Source organism: Pseudophryne corroboree, chromosome 3, assembly GCF_028390025.1.
Source record: "Pseudophryne corroboree isolate aPseCor3 chromosome 3, aPseCor3.hap2, whole genome shotgun sequence".
Classification (NCBI taxonomy): domain Eukaryota; kingdom Metazoa; phylum Chordata; class Amphibia; order Anura; family Myobatrachidae; genus Pseudophryne; species Pseudophryne corroboree.
Genome location: NC_086446.1, coordinates 79,506,540 through 79,522,480, shown reverse-complemented (window position 1 = coordinate 79,522,480; position 15,941 = coordinate 79,506,540). Strand labels below are relative to the sequence as shown.

The 15,941-nt window shown below is 51.3% G+C and overlaps 1 protein-coding gene across 4 annotated transcripts in view; it reads left to right on the top strand.

Annotated features, from left to right (window-relative positions):
* Nucleotides 1-15,941, top strand: part of LOC135054806 (NACHT, LRR and PYD domains-containing protein 12-like) — a 613,159-nt gene that overhangs the window by 335,401 nt on the left and 261,817 nt on the right. The gene's annotated exons all lie outside the window — the stretch shown is intronic.

The following is a 15,941-nucleotide window of genomic DNA, read 5'->3' as shown; positions in this document are numbered from 1 at the left end:
TCCCTACCTCCCCGCGTCTCTGTATCCCCTCCCTACCGCCCCTCGTCTCTCTACCCCCTCCCTACCGCCCCACGTCTTTGTATCCCCTCCCTACCGCCACGCGTCTCTCTATCCCCTCCCTACCGCACCTTGTCTCTCTATCTCCTACCTACGTCTCTCTATCCCCTCCCTACTGCACCGCGTCTCTGTATCCCTTCCCTACCACCCCGGATCTCGGTATCCTCTCCCTACTGCCCCGCGTCTCTCTATCCCATCCCTACTGCCCCGCATCTCTGTATCCCCTCCTCCCTATGCCTCTGTATCCCCACCCTTACGGGCCGCATCTCTCTATCCCCTCCCTACCGCCCGCATCTCTCTATCCCCTACCTACCACCCCGTAGCTCTGTATCCCATCACTACCGCCACGCGTCTCTGTATCCCCTCCTCCCTACGCCTCTGTATCCTCTCCCTACCGCCACGCATCTCTGTATCCCTTCCCTACTACCGCCCCACGTCTTTGCATCCCCTCCCTACCGCCACGCGTCTCTGCATCCCCTCCCTACCGCCCCGCGTCTCTGCATCCCCTCCCTACTGCCCCGCGTCTCTCTATCCCCTCCCTACCACCCAGCGTCTCTGTATCTCCTCCTCCCCACGCCTCTGTATCCCATCCCTACCGCCTCGCGTCTCTGTATCCCCCCTACCGCCACACGTCTCTGCATCCCCTCCCTACCGCCCTGCATCTCTGTGTCCCCTCCCTACCGCCCCGCGTCTCTGCATCCCCTCCCTACCTCCCACGTCTCTGCATCCCCTCCCTACTGGCCTGCGTCTCTCTATCCCCTCCCTACCGCCCCGCGTCTCTGTATCCCCTCCTCCCAACGCCTCTGTATCCCATCCCTACCGCCCCACGTCTCTGTATCCCCTCCCTACCGCCACGCGTCTCTGTATCCCCTCCCTACCCCCCACGTCTGTGTCCCCTCCCTACCGCCCCGCGTCTCTGAATCCCCTCCCTACCGCCATGCATCTCTGTATCCCCTCCCTACCGCTCTGCGTCTCTGTGTCCCCTCCCTACCGCCCCGCGTCTCTCTATCCCCTCCCTGCTACCCAACCTCTCTGTCCCCTCCCTACCGCCCGCATCTCTGTATCTCCTACCTACCGCCCCGCCTCTCTCTATCCCCTCCCTACCGCACCTCGTCTCTCTATCTCCTACCTACGTCTCTCTATCCCCTCCCTACTGCACCGCGCCTCTGTATCCCTTCCCTACCACCCCGCATCTCGGTATCCTCTCCCTACTGCCCCGCGTCTCTCTATCCCATCCCTACCGCCCCGCATCTCTGTATCCCCTCCTCCCTATGCCTCTGTATCCCCACCCTACCGCCACGCATCTCTCTATCCCCTCCCTACCGCCCCGCATCTCTCTATCCCCTCCCTACCGCCCCGTGGCTCTGTATCCTGTCCCTACTGCCCCGTGTCTCTGTATCCCCTCCTCCCTACGCCTCTGTATCCCCTCCCTACCGCCCCGCATCTCTGTATCCCCTCCTCCCTACGCCTCTGTATCCCCTCCCTACCGCCCCGCCTCTCTCTATCCCCTCCCTACCGCACCTCGTCTCTCTATCTCCTACCTACGTCTCTCTATCCCCTCCCTACTGCACCGCGTCTCTGTATCCCTTCCCTACCACCCCGCATCTCGGTATCCTCTCCCTACTGCCCCGCGTCTCTCTATCCCATCCCTACCACCCCGCATCTCTGTATCCCCTCCTCCCTATGCCTCTGTATCCCCACCCTTATGGCCCGCATCTCTCTATCCCCTCCCTACCGCCCCGCATCTCTCTATCCCTTCACTACCACCCCGTGTCTCTGTATCCCGTCCCTACCGCCCCGCGTCTCTCTATCCCCTCCTCCCTACGCCTCTGTATCCCCACCCTACCGCCCCGCATCTTCCCCCACCCTACCGCCCCACATCTCTCTATCCCCTACCTACCACCCCGTAGCTCTGTATCCCATCACTACCGCCACGCATCTCTGTATCCCCTCCTCCCTATGCCTCTGTATCCCCACCCTTACGGCCCGCATCTCTCTATCCCCTCCCTACCGCCCCGCATCTCTCTATCCCCTCACTACCACCCCGTGTCTCTGTATCCCGTCCCTACCGCCCCGCGTCTCTCTATCCCCTCCTCCCTGCGCCTCTGCATCCCCTCCCTACTGCCCACGTCTGTGTCCCCTCCCTACCGCCCCGCGTCTCTTCATCCCCTCCCTACCGCCCCGCCTCTCAGCATCCCCTCCCTACCACCTCGCGTCTCTCTATCCCCTCCCTACCGCCCCGCGTCTCTGTATCCCCTCCTCCCTACGCCTCTGTATCCCCTCCCTTACGGCCCGCGTCTCTCCCCACCCTACCGCCCCGCATCTCTCTATCCCCTACCTTCCACCCCGTGTCTCTGTATCCCCTCCTCCCTACGCCTCTGTATCCCCTCCCTTACGGCCCGCGTCTCTCCCCACCCTACCTCCCCGCATCTCTGTATCCCCTCCCTACCACCCCGCGTCTCTGTATCCCATCCTTATCGCCCCGCGTCTCTGTATCCCCTCCTCCCTACGCCTCTGTATCCCCTCCCTACCGCCCTGCATTTCCCCCCACCTTACTGCCACGCATCTCTCTATCCCCTACCTACCACCCCGTAGCTCTGTACCTCATCCCTACCGCCCCGCGTCTCTGTATCCCCTCCTCCCTACGCCTCTCTATCCCCTCCCTACCGCCCCGCGTCTCTCACCCTACCGCCCCACGTCTCTGTATCCCGTCCCTACCTCCACGCGTCTCTATACCCCCTCCCTACCGCCTCGCGTTTCTGTATCCCCTCCCTACCTCCCCGCGTCTCTGTATCCCCTCCCTACCGCCCCTCGTCTCTCTACCCCCTCCCTACCGCCCCACGTCTTTGTATCCCCTCCCTACCGCCACGCGTCTCTCTATCCCCTCCCTACCGCACCTTGTCTCTCTATCTCCTACCTACGTCTCTCTATCCCCTCCCTACTGCACCGCGTCTCTGTATCCCTTCCCTACCACCCCGGATCTCGGTATCCTCTCCCTACTGCCCCGCGTCTCTCTATCCCATCCCTACTGCCCCGCATCTCTGTATCCCCTCCTCCCTATGCCTCTGTATCCCCACCCTTACGGGCCGCATCTCTCTATCCCCTCCCTACCGCCCGCATCTCTCTATCCCCTACCTACCACCCCGTAGCTCTGTATCCCATCACTACCGCCACGCGTCTCTGTATCCCCTCCTCCCTACGCCTCTGTATCCCCTCCCTACCGCCACACATCTCTGTATCCCTTCCCTACTACCGCCCCACGTCTTTGCATCCCCTCCCTACCGCCACGCGTCTCTGCATCCCCTCCCTACCGCCCCGCGTCTCTGCATCCCCTCCCTACTGCCCCGCGTCTCTCTATCCCCTCCCTACCACCCAGCGTCTCTGTATCTCCTCCTCCCCACGCCTCTGTATCCCATCCCTACCGCCTCGCGTCTCTGTATCCCCCCTACCGCCACACGTCTCTGCATCCCCTCCCTACCGCCCTGCATCTCTGTGTCCCCTCCCTACCGCCCCGCGTCTCTGCATCCCCTCCCTACCTCCCACGTCTCTGCATCCCCTCCCTACCGGCCTGCGTCTCTCTATCCCCTCCCTACCGCCCCGCGTCTCTGTATCCCCTCCTCCCAACGCCTCTGTATCCCATCCCTACCGCCCCACGTCTCTGTATCCCCTCCCTACCGCCACGCGTCTCTGTATCCCCTCCCTACCCCCCACGTCTGTGTCCCCTCCCTACCGCCCCGCGTCTCTGAATCCCCTCCCTACCGCCATGCATCTCTGTATCCCCTCCCTACCGCCCTGCATCTCTGTGTCCCCTCCCTACCGCCCCGCGTCTCTCTATCCCCTCCCTACTGCCCTGCATCTCTCTATCCCCTCCCTACCGCCCCGCGTCTCTGCATCCCCTCCCTACTGCCTCGCGTCTCTCTATCCCCTCCCTACCGCCCTGCGTCTCTCTATCCCCTCCCTACTGCCCTGCATTGCTACACCTGAAGGACCGGACGGTGTAGAGATAGGACACAGCCGCCCCTATTCCTCATTGTACCAGCACTCCCCTCTGTGTCTAATGACATCCTGGCCCTCATTCCGAGTTGATCGGCCGCAAGGCGAATTTAGCAGAGTTGCTCACGCTAAGCCGCCGCCTACTGGGAGTGTATCTTGGCATCTTAAAATTGCGAACGATGTATTCGCAATATTGCGATTACAAACTACTTAGCAGTTTCAGAGTAGCTTCACACTTACTCGGCATCTGCGATCAGTTCAGTGCTTGTCGTTCCTGGTTTGACGTCACAAACACACCCAGCGTTCGCCCAGACACTCCCCCGTTTCTCCGGCCACTCCTGCGTTTTTTCCGGAAACGGTAGCGTTTTTATCCACACGCCCCTAAAACGCAGTGTTTCCGCCCAGTAACACCCATTTTCTGTCAATCACACTACGATCGCCGGAGCGAAGAAAAAGCCGTGAGTAAAAATACTATCTCCATTGTAAAATTACTTGGCGCAGTCGCAGTGTGAATATTGCGCATGCGTACTAAGCGGATTTTCACTGCGATGCAATGAAAATTACCGAGCGAACGACTCGGAATGAGGGCCCATATACCTCTTCATGCAGGTATGTCTATACCACATACATCCTTATCCGTGTCCTATATATTGTTACACATACAATCACATAGTTATAGATCCCGCACCCCCCCTCCACCCGCAGCATCTATATAGCCCCTGCCTCATCCGCGGTCCCCCCCACACCCACTACATTCTGTACATCGTGCCCTGCAGGCGCTGTTCACGCCATCGCAAGGGGCTATGCCCCCTTCACCACCAGAAGCCCTTTTGTCGTGCAATATTCAACCACTAACAAACCTAGGAATGCAGGTAATACTCCATATAATACAATATTGCCACTTTCGACGGGGTGAAGAGCGCCCGTAGGGCACGATGAAGCGCCTATATATATATATATATATATATATATATACAAGTCCTCTGTTGCTAAACAAGCAAGCTGCACGTCACTCCATGAGAAAAAAGTGCTTTTAATGAATGTTGGTTACATGAGAAAAATCAGCCTGTCCGTCTTATCAACGGCTCGTTTCGGGACTTTGCATTGTCCCTTCGTCAGGATAACATATGGCTGCTGTGTCCTGTAACAAAAAAGCGTGCTGAAAAGAAAAAGAACGCTTTTTTGTTACAGAACACAGCAGCCATATGTTATCCTGACGAAGGGACAATGCAAAGTCCCGAAACGAGCCGTTGATAAGACGGACAGGCTGATTTTTCTCATGTAACCAACATTCATTAAAAGCACTTTTTTCTCATGGAGTGACGTGCAGCTTGCTTGTTTAGCAACAGAGGACTTGTATTCAAAACAGCACGAGCACCCAATACTTAATGTACCAGCAAAGGAGTGCCGGATTATCCAAGATACATATATATATATATATATATATATATATATATATATATATGCGCGCTGTCAGTGAAGCGGGGATGTGCCGCTGTCAGTGAGGCGGGGATGTGCCAATTTGATGCCCTAGGCAAGATTTTGGCTAGTGCCTCCTAGCACCGCCGCTAGTTCTACTTCTAACCCTTTACTCCTCTCCCAGCGTAGCACCTATCACCACAGATCACAGCAGCAGCCAGCAACATCCCTCACCCATAGCTAATAGTACCCCGAATTCAAATTACGCCACACACTGGTGCAACCTTATTCACATTATATCACATGATAGTGTCCCCCATACATATATTGCATCACCGTATCACTCCTTGTTCACATTACTCCTCACTGTATCGCTCTCTGTTGCCATTACACCACACCGTATTGCTTCTTACTCACATAAAACCACACAGTATGCCCCTTATTCACATTACACCACACTGTATTACTCCTTATACACATTACACCACACTGTATCACTTCTTATACACATTACACCGCACCGTATCACTCCTTATCTGCATTACACTGCACCGTATCGCTTCTTATTCACATTATACAGCACCGTATCACTCCTTATCCACATTACACAGCACCGTATTGCTCCTTTTCCACATTACACAGACCCGTATTGATCCTTATTCACATTACACCACAGCAACGGGCTGCAGGAAGTTTAAGTACTGCGGGGGAGAGTTTGGCTGTGAGAGGGCTGCAAGGTAGAATTATGCTACTGGGAAAGGGTGGTCAGGATATCGCCGCAACCACCAATAATCCAGCAAAACGGATAACCCAGCACAGTGGGGGACGGGACAGATTATTGATGGTGTGCCTATACTGCATATGAATATAAATTGATTAAAGCTCAAAGAGCCTGCAAACATTAAATTAAAATAAAAAAGGACACCTGTGGCTGGAAAGGTCCACTCTGGTTGTGGCTGAGTAGGTCCCTGCTGGCTGCGGCTGGGAAGAGCTGTCTGACTGTAGCAGGGCTGGTTCACGCTGGCTGTGGCTAGGCAAGTCCCTGCTGGCTGACTGCAGCTAGACTGGCTGGCTGCGGCAGGGCCAGTCCCGCACTGGCTGACTGCAGCAGTGCCAGTCCCCTCTGGATGGCTGTGGCTGGACAGGTCCGCATTGGCTGGTTGCGGCAGGGCCATTCCCCCCCTGGGTGGCTGTGGCTGGATGGGCCAGCACTTACTGTCTGACTCAGCAGGGCCAGCCCCCGCTGGATGGCTGCTACCGGTCCGGTCTCCACTAGCAGACAAAGGTCCTCTTCACGAAGTCCAGACAGCAACTCCTGTGGCTTCCTGCTCCCGGTTGAGCTTCCCGATCGGAGCTGAGATCTCCGATCGTGGTAGCCAGCACAAAGCAGGACCTCGGTCAGCTATAGTTAGGCTGAAATGCCCCTGGGCATTCCAAATGCCCTAGGCAATTGCCTAGTTTGCCTATAGCTAGGGCTGGCTCTGGGTGTCAGTAAAGCGGAGATGTGCCACTGTCAGTGTAGATGAGATGTGCTGCTGTCACTGAGGCGGTGATGTGCCGCTGTCAGTGAGGCGGGACCTGATCTGACTATGACCAGTGGTGATGTGGGATGCAGTAGGAGGTGTAATATAGCAAGCACCACTATGGCATAGTATACAGCATTATAGGCCTGATCAGAGTCTGACATGTTTGACACAGTGTACTGATGTTTTTCATCTGAGTTGCACTGCACATACATCCCAATGGTGTTTGTACAGATGTGCAGTACAGGTACAGTTGTACGCTCAAGGTAGCGCAGTAGAAATGTGTTGGGCGTCACTAGGCAGTTACAGGGGGTTGGCTAATCAGATGCAGATGTAACGTAGTGTGGGAGTGTTTCTTATAGAAATGCTGATTTGTTCACATTGGAGGCCCTACTCAAAGGGATGATCTGCACCTAGCATAGTGTTGGTGAAAGTTAAAATGGTGTTACTAGGGGTGGCATCTAAAGACTCACAAAGCATAATGTAGACACTGAAAGTGGGCATCTCTGTCCTTGCCCATTCGGATGCAATGGATGTACACCAGGGAAGGACTTTGTAGCGTCATTAGCATAGTGGGCCTAATTCAGAGTTGATCACAGCAGAAAATTTGGTAGCAGATGGGCAAAACCATATGCACTACAGGTGTGGCAGATATAACATGTGCAGAGAGAGTTAGATTTAGATGGGGTGTGTTCAAACTGCAATCTAAATTGAAGTGTAAAAATAAGGCAGCCGGTATTTACCCTGCACAGAAACAAAATAACCCACCCAAATTTAACTCTCTCTGTAAATGTTATATCTGCCCCACCAGCACTGCACATGGGAGGCACAAAGGAAGGCTGGATATGAAGAACACCCTTCAAGAACGTCTGGACCTCAGGGAGAGAATCCAATTGTTTCTGAAAGAAAATAGATAAGGCCCAAATCTGAACTTTTATGGAGCCTAGGCGAAGGCCCACATCCACTTCTGACTGCAGAAAATGCAGGAAGCGTCCCAGAAGAAAATCCACTGGAGAATATTGTCTGCTCTCACACCAAGAGACATTTTTCTTCCAGATACGATGGTAATAGAAACATAGAATTTGCGGCAGATAAGAACCACTTGGCCCATCTAGTCTGCCCTTTTTTTAACCATATTTTTATCTCAAAACTTATTTGATCCTTATTTCTTTGTAAGGATATCCTTATGTCTATCCCATGCATGTTTCAATTGCTCTACAGTCTTAGCCTCTACCACCTCTGATGGGAGGCTATTCCATTTGTCCACTACCCTTTCTGTGAAGTAATTTTTCCTCAAATTTCCCCTGAACCTCCCCCCCTCCAGTCTCAGTGCATGTCCTTATGTCCTATTGCTTCTCTTTTGGAGAATGTTTCTCTCCTGGACTTGATATATTTGAAAGTTTCTCTCATGTCCCCCCTTTCCCTTCTCTGCTCCAAACTATACATGTTGAGATTTTTAGTCCTTCTGGGTATGATTTGTGATGTAGGCCATGCACCATTTTAGTTGCCCTTCTTTGTACAGTCTCTAATGTATTAATATCCTTTTGAAGATATGGCCTCCAGAATTGAACACAGTATTCTAGAGGAGGCCGTACCAATGACCTATACAATGGCATTATTACTTTTTTCTTTCTGCTGCTGATTCTTTTCCCAGTGCAGCCAAGCATCTGACTAGCCTTCCTCATTGCTTTGTAACATTGCTTACCTGTCTAAGTCACCTGAAATAATGACTCCTAGATCCCTTTCCTCAGTAGTTTACAGTATAGTGCCATTAATACTATATTTAGCCTTTGGATTTTTTGAGACCCAAGTGCATGATTTTGCATTTGTTGGCATTAAACTGTAATTGCCACACTCTTGACCATTCCTCTAGTCTACCTAGATCCTCAGTCATTTGTTTTAACCCACCTGGTATGTCTACCCTGTTGCATACCTTTGTGTCATCTGCAAAAAGGCATACTTTCCCTTTAATACCATTGGCAATGTCCCCAATAAATATATTAAATACCACTGGTCCAAGTACAGATCCCTGGGGTACTCCACTGGTAACATTTCCCTCCTGCAAATGCATTCCATTTACCATAACTCTCTGTTTTCTATCCTGCAACCAAGATCTTATCCATTCAATAATCCTAGTATCTAATCCCAACTTTCCAAGTTGATTTAGCAGTCTACGATGTGGAACAGTGTCTAAAGTCTAGATAAGCTATATCCACGGCTTCACCTTTAGCCATCACTTTAGTCACACAGTCAAAAAATTCAATAAAATGATTGACATGATCTCCCCCCAGTAAATCCATGCTGTTTGGGATCCTGTAAATTGCTGGATTTGAGATAATCTAAAACTCTTTCTTCTAAGAGTGTTTCCATCAATTTCCCTACTACTGATGTAAGACTCACTGGTCTGTAGTTGTTTGCCTCTTCCTTGCTTCCACTTTTGTGCAGTGGGACTACGTTCACTCTTTTCCAGACCTCTGGAATTACTCCTGTAGCTAATGACTAGTTGAATAATTCTGTCAATGGAGCTACCAGCACCTCTTTAAATTCTTTTAGTATTCTTGGATGTATCCCATCTGGCCCCATACATTTGTCCACTTTCAGCTCTGAGAGTTCTGTTAGGACCTTCTCCTCTGTAAATGTACTTGTTTCATTTTCCTGAATATCCCTGCAACTTAACTGTAGCCCCTTCCCCTCTCTTTCAGTAGTGAATACTGAGCAAAAATAATTAAGATGATCTGCTATTACTGTTAGGCGCCGGGGTCCGCTCGTCGGTGCGGCCCGGCGCCTAGCAACCAGGGACGCCGTGCGCGTACAGCCGCCGGCTCCCTGGCAACGCTAGACGCCGGGCGCACGGAGCCCTCTGACCCTAGCAACGGGGACGCCACGTTCGGGCCGCGTTCCCCGTTGCTGGGTCTGTTCTAATTATTTTATGGTGTGCTGGCCGTGCAGCTTGCAAGCTGCACGGCATTCATTGTGATTACCCAGTCTGGCTCCTGATTGGGGAGCTCTCTGTTATAAGCACCCTTTGGGCTTCCCACAGACGCCGGTGATAGCTTCCTGTTTGCCTGTGTCAGTTGCAGAGAGTTCCAGTCTTGCTCAATCCGGTTGTTCCTGTCCTCAGTGGTCCTGTACTCGGAAAGTTGTCATCATTCCTGGAGTCTGACCGAGCACCTTTAACATCCTGTGGTGTTCGTGAGTCGCGGCGCAGCCGTGTGTTGCGGCTTGTCCGCTTACTGTTTATTATTTAGTATATTTGTGTTCTGGAGCTTTTGCGGAGGATCCCGCTCCCACAGATCCACTCTGGTATCCAGCGGTGCTGGATAGGAGTAACGGATCGGTGGATCCTTGGTTGTCCTTTTCCCTGGCGGCTAGTCCGCACATACCTTTGGTTTAAGTTAGTTAGCTTGTAACCCCTGGCCTGGTTGCTTAGTCAGAGGGCCCCTTGTTATCACCCTGTCTCGGATTTCCCTTTGTCTCCCATTAAGACCTGAGGGGGCATCGGGGTTGGGCAGACATAATCCGCCCTTCGAACGCGGCTGCCATGGGCTCAAGCAACCATAGTCTCGCAGGGGATTTCTGATAACACGGGCGAGACAACGGAGTTAGGGCGCCAGGGGTTACTAGGCTCTCCTGCTCCCACTACCAGCAGATCTTCCCTGTACTCAGACCTCTGCCATAAGATCTCCTCTGGTCTGGAGTTCGGGAATCATAACATTATCACCGGCCAGACAAAAAAAAAAAAAAAAATTAAAAGGAGTTAATTTTTTTTCACTTATTCAGTTGGGAGATTTTGTCGGCCTCATGAATCCCACCGGTGTTGGGCCAAATCCTGGCCAACTTCTAGTTAGTCAGATTCAAGAACTTACTCAGATGGTTCAGGATCTGTCCCTCCGGGTGAGGTCACAGGAAGATCTGTTACGGACTTCCCCGAGGGTCATCCCTGAACCAAAAATGCATCTGCCTGACCGTTTTTCTGGGGATAGAAAACAGTTTTTTAATTTTAAAGAGTCTTGTAAACTTTATTTTCGTTTAAGACCAGTCTCCTCAGGTACGGAGGCTCAGCGGGTTGGAATTATTATTTCTCTGCTTCAGGGGGATCCTCAGACCTGGGCTTTTGGTTTAAAGACAGACGATCCGGCCTTATTGTCTGTAGACGCCTTTTTAAAATCTTTAGGGCTATTGTATGACGACCCTGATAGAGAGGCGTCCGCTGAGAGTCAGTTGCGTGCTCTCAGACAGGGTAGGAATCCCGCAGAGATTTATTGTACGGAGTTTCGCCGTTGTTCGAACGACTGTGGATGGAATGACCCAGCCTTACGCAGTCAGTTTCGCCTCGGCTTATCTGAATCTATAAAAGACAGTCTCCTTCAGTATCCCGCTCCTGAGACTCTCGATAAACTCATGGAGCTCTCTATTAAGATAGATCGTCGGCTCAGAGAGCGGAGGGCTGAAAAAGGAGCATCTGTCGGATCTACTCCTTGTGTTTTTTCCATTCCTGTGGACATGGAGGAGCCTATGCAGATAGGTCTCTCCAAATTGTCTCCTGAAGAAAGAACCAGGAAGCAAAATTCTGGTCTTTGTTTATACTGTGGAGGTAAGGGACATTTTGCCCGTAGTTGTCCGAACAAGTCGGGAAACTTCCCGACCAAGTGAGTTGTGAGGGGGTTCACTTTGGTCTGCAGCTTATCTCCTCAAATAATTCACTGTTAGTTCCTGCTAAAGTTTCCTTTGGCAGCCTCTGTTCCTCGGTCTCTGCTTTTGTGGACAGTGGAGCTGCAGGGAACTTTATGGATTTAACATGGGCCAAGGCCTTAGGTATTCCTCAGTTAACCTTGGGTAGGTGTGTCACCATGCATGGTTTAGATGGGAGTCCCTTGTCCAATGGGGTTATTTCTCTCTGTACACCTCCTGTTTTACTTTCGGTAGGAGCTCTGCATTCTGAAAAGATTGAGTTTTTCCTTACCCATTGTCCAGCAGTTCCTGTGGTTCTGGGTCACCCTTGGCTGGCCTTTCATAATCCCATCATTGATTGGCAGTCAGGGGAGATCTTACAATGGGGTACCATCTGTAATAAAGAATGTATTACGCTTCCTATCCGAGTAGCTGCCGCCGTTCCCGCACCCATTCCTGTGGAATACCAGGATTTTGTTGATGTATTTTCCAAGGGCAATGCGGATATTCTGCCTCCCCATAGGCCTTATGATTGTGCCATTGAGCTAATTCCTGGTGCCACGTTGCCTAAAGGAAGGTTATATGCATTGTCTGGTCCTGAAACTGTGGCCATGAATGAGTATGTGAAAGAAAGCCTTGGGAAAGGATTTATCAGGCCATCTAAATCCCCTTTAAGTGCAGGTTTCTTCTTCGTAGAGAAGAAGGATGGTTCACTTAGACCCTGCATTGACTTTAGAGCTTTGAATAAAATCTCAGTAAAGAATACTTACCCTCTGCCGCTGATCTCTGTCCTCTTTGATCAGCTACGTTCGGCTGTGATTTTTTCTAAGATTGACCTGAGAGGAGCATATAACCTCATCAGAATCAAGTCAGGGGATGAGTGGAAAACGGCATTCAGTACTCAGTCAGGCCACTATGAGTATCTGGTTATGCCATTTGGCCTGTCTAACGCTCCGGCAGTTTTCCAGGATCTCATTAACGATGTGCTCCGTGAGTTTCTTGGAAGGTTCGTTGTAGTCTACTTAGACGATATTTTGATTTATTCTGACTCTGTAGAACAACATGTTACCCAGGTGCGTCAGGTTCTAAAAAAATTACGTGAAAATCACCTATATGCCAAGCTTGAGAAGTGTGAATTTCATGTCACGGAGGTATCCTTTTTAGGGTACATTATTTCCCCTCGGGGATTCTGTATGGAACCAAAGAAGCTCCAAGCCATCCTTAGTTGGGCGCAACCCACCAACTTAAAAGCAATTCAGCGCTTTTTAGGGTTTGCGAACTACTATAGAAGATTTATTCACTCCTTCTCTGACCTAGTTGCTCCCATTGTGGCACTGACTAAGAAGGGAGCAGATCCTACCAATTGGTCACATGAAGCTGAGTTATCTTTTCAGGCCTTGAAACAAGCCTTTGTCTCAGCCCCTGTCCTCAGACATCCCAACCCAGAATTGCCTTTCATTGTTGAGGTTGATGCCTCGGAGGTTGGAGTAGGGGCTATCCTATCTCAGAAGGATCCGGATTCCCTCGAATTACATCCTTGTGCCTTTATGTCCAGGAAATTCTCATCTGCAGAATCCAACTACGATGTTGGTAACCGGGAATTGCTGGCTATTAAATGGGCTTTCGAGGAGTGGAGGCATTGGCTTGAAGGAGCGACTCATACCATTTCAGTTTTGACTGATCACAAAAATCTTCAATACATTGAATCAGCTAAACGACTGAATGCCCGGCAGGCTCGTTGGGCTTTATTTTTTTCTCGTTTCAAATTTATTATCACCTTCAGGCCAGGTTCCAAGAATACTAAGGCAGATGCCCTGTCACGCAGTTTTCTTCCAGTTCAAGACAACAGTCCTGTTACTCCCATACTTCCGTCTTCAGTCATTCGGGCAGGCCTCACACAGGATGTATTTACCCAGTTAAAGCTGCTTCAACATCAAGCTCCTGGAAATACTCCTGCTGGTCGTCTTTTTGTCCCTGAGTTTTTGAGAGCAACTGTTTTGACGGAGTTTCATGATAGCAAAGTTGCCGGGCATCCGGGAATCGCTAAGACTTTGGAATTAGTCTCCCGCTCTGTATGGTGGCCTGGTCTTTCCAAAGACATTAAAGAGTTTGTTTTTTCGTGTCAGGTCTGTGCACAGCATAAAGTTCCTCGTTCTTTGCCTATCGGTCAACTTATGCCCTTGAATGTTCCTCTTAGGCCATGGTCGCATATCTCCATGGATTTTGTGGTGGACCTCCCTCTGTCAGCCGGATGCCGAGTCATATGGGTGGTAGTGGACCGTTTTAGCAAAATGGCCCATTTCATTGCTCTTCCCCGATTGCCATCTGCCCAGGGATTGGCAGTCTTGTTCCTCCGCCATGTTTTCAGACTCCATGGCTTACCCACTGATATTGTTTCTGATCGGGGTCCACAATTCATTGCACAATTTTGGAAGTCTTTTTGTGCTTCATTAAAGATGAAATTATCTTTAACGTCTGGCTATCATCCCCAATCCAATGGGAAGACTGAGCGAGTTAATCAATCTCTAAAACAATATTTGCGTTTGTACTCGGCCAAACTCCAAAATGACTGGTCTGAGTTTCTTCCATTGGCGGAGTTTGCTTATAATAATGCCTGTCATTCTTCCACCAACGTGTCTCCATTTTTTGCAGTTTTTGGTTTTCACCCCAGGGCTAATTCATTTTTTCAACATTCCTCTGTCTCCTCACTGGCCCTGACCTCTCATCTTAGACTCATTTGGAGAAAAGTACACCTGGCTCTCAGAAAAGCGGCATTCCGGGAAAAAAGATTTTCTGACAGGCTCCGGCGGCCGTGCACTTTTAAAGTAGGAGATAGGGTGTGGTTGTCGACTCGCAACATTAAACTTCGACAAACCTCAGCCAGATTGGGTCCTAAATTTATTGGACCATTTCACATTATCAAAAAAGTCAATCCAGTTGCTTTCCGGTTACGTTTACCAAAAACTTTACGGATCGGAAATACCTTCCATTGCTCATTGCTGAAACCATATGTTTCGTCCAGTAGATTTCCTCGTAAAATATCTCAGGGGAGATCACCAATAAATGTACAGGGTCAGCAGGAGTTCCTGGTTGAGAAGGTTCTCGATTCCAAGTTTTCCCGGGGTCGGCTTTATTTTTTGGTACATTGGAGAGGTTATGGGCCAGAGGAAAGATCTTGGGTCCTGGATGAGGATCTTCATGCCCCGAGGCTCAAAAGGGCATTTTTTCGAGAATTTCCTCAGAAACCTGGCTTTAGGGGTTCCTTGACCCCTCCTCAAGGGGGGGGTACTGTTAGGCGCCGGGGTCCGCTCGTCGGTGCGGCCCGGCGCCTAGCAACCAGGGACGCCGTGCGCGTACAGCCGCCGGCTCCCTGGCAACGCTAGACGCCGGGCGCACGGAGCCGCTCTGACCCTAGCAACGGGGACGCCACGTTCGGGCCGCGTTCCCCGTTGCTGGGTCTGTTCTAATTATTTTATGGTGTGCTGGCCGTGCAGCTTGCAAGCTGCACGGCATTCATTGTGATTACCCAGTCTGGCTCCTGATTGGGGAGCTCTCTGTTATAAGCACCCTTTGGACTTCCCACAGACGCCGGTGATAGCTTCCTGTTTGCCTGTGTCAGTTGCAGAGAGTTCCAGTCTTGCTCAATCCGGTTGTTCCTGTCCTCAGTGGTCCTGTACTCGGAAAGTTGTCATCATTCCTGGAGTCTGACCGAGCACCTTTAACATCCTGTGGTGTTCGTGAGTCGCGGCGCAGCCGTGTGTTGCGGCTTGTCCGCTTACTGTTTATTATTTAGTATATTTGTGTTCTGGAGCTTTTGCGGAGGATTCCGCTCCCACAGATCCACTCTGGTATCCAGCGGTGCTGGATAGGAGTAACGGATCGGTGGATCCTTGGTTGTCCTTTTCCCTGGCGGCTAGTCCGCACATACCTTTGGTTTAAGATAGTTAGCTTGTAACCCCTGGCCTGGTTGCTTAGTCAGAGGGCCCCTTGTTATCACCCTGTCTCGGATTTCCCTTTGTCTCCCATTAAGACCTGAGGGGGCATCGGGGTTGGGCAGACATAATCCGCCCTTCGAACGCGGCTGCCATGGGCTCAAGCAACCATAGTCTCGCAGGGGATTTCTGATAACACGGGCGAGACAACGGAGTTAGGGCGCCAGGGGTTACTAGGCTCTCCTGCTCCCACTACCAGCAGATCTTCCCTGTACTCAGACCTCTGCCATAAGATCTCCTCTGGTCTGGAGTTCGGGAATCATAACAATTACATTGTCTCCCTCAA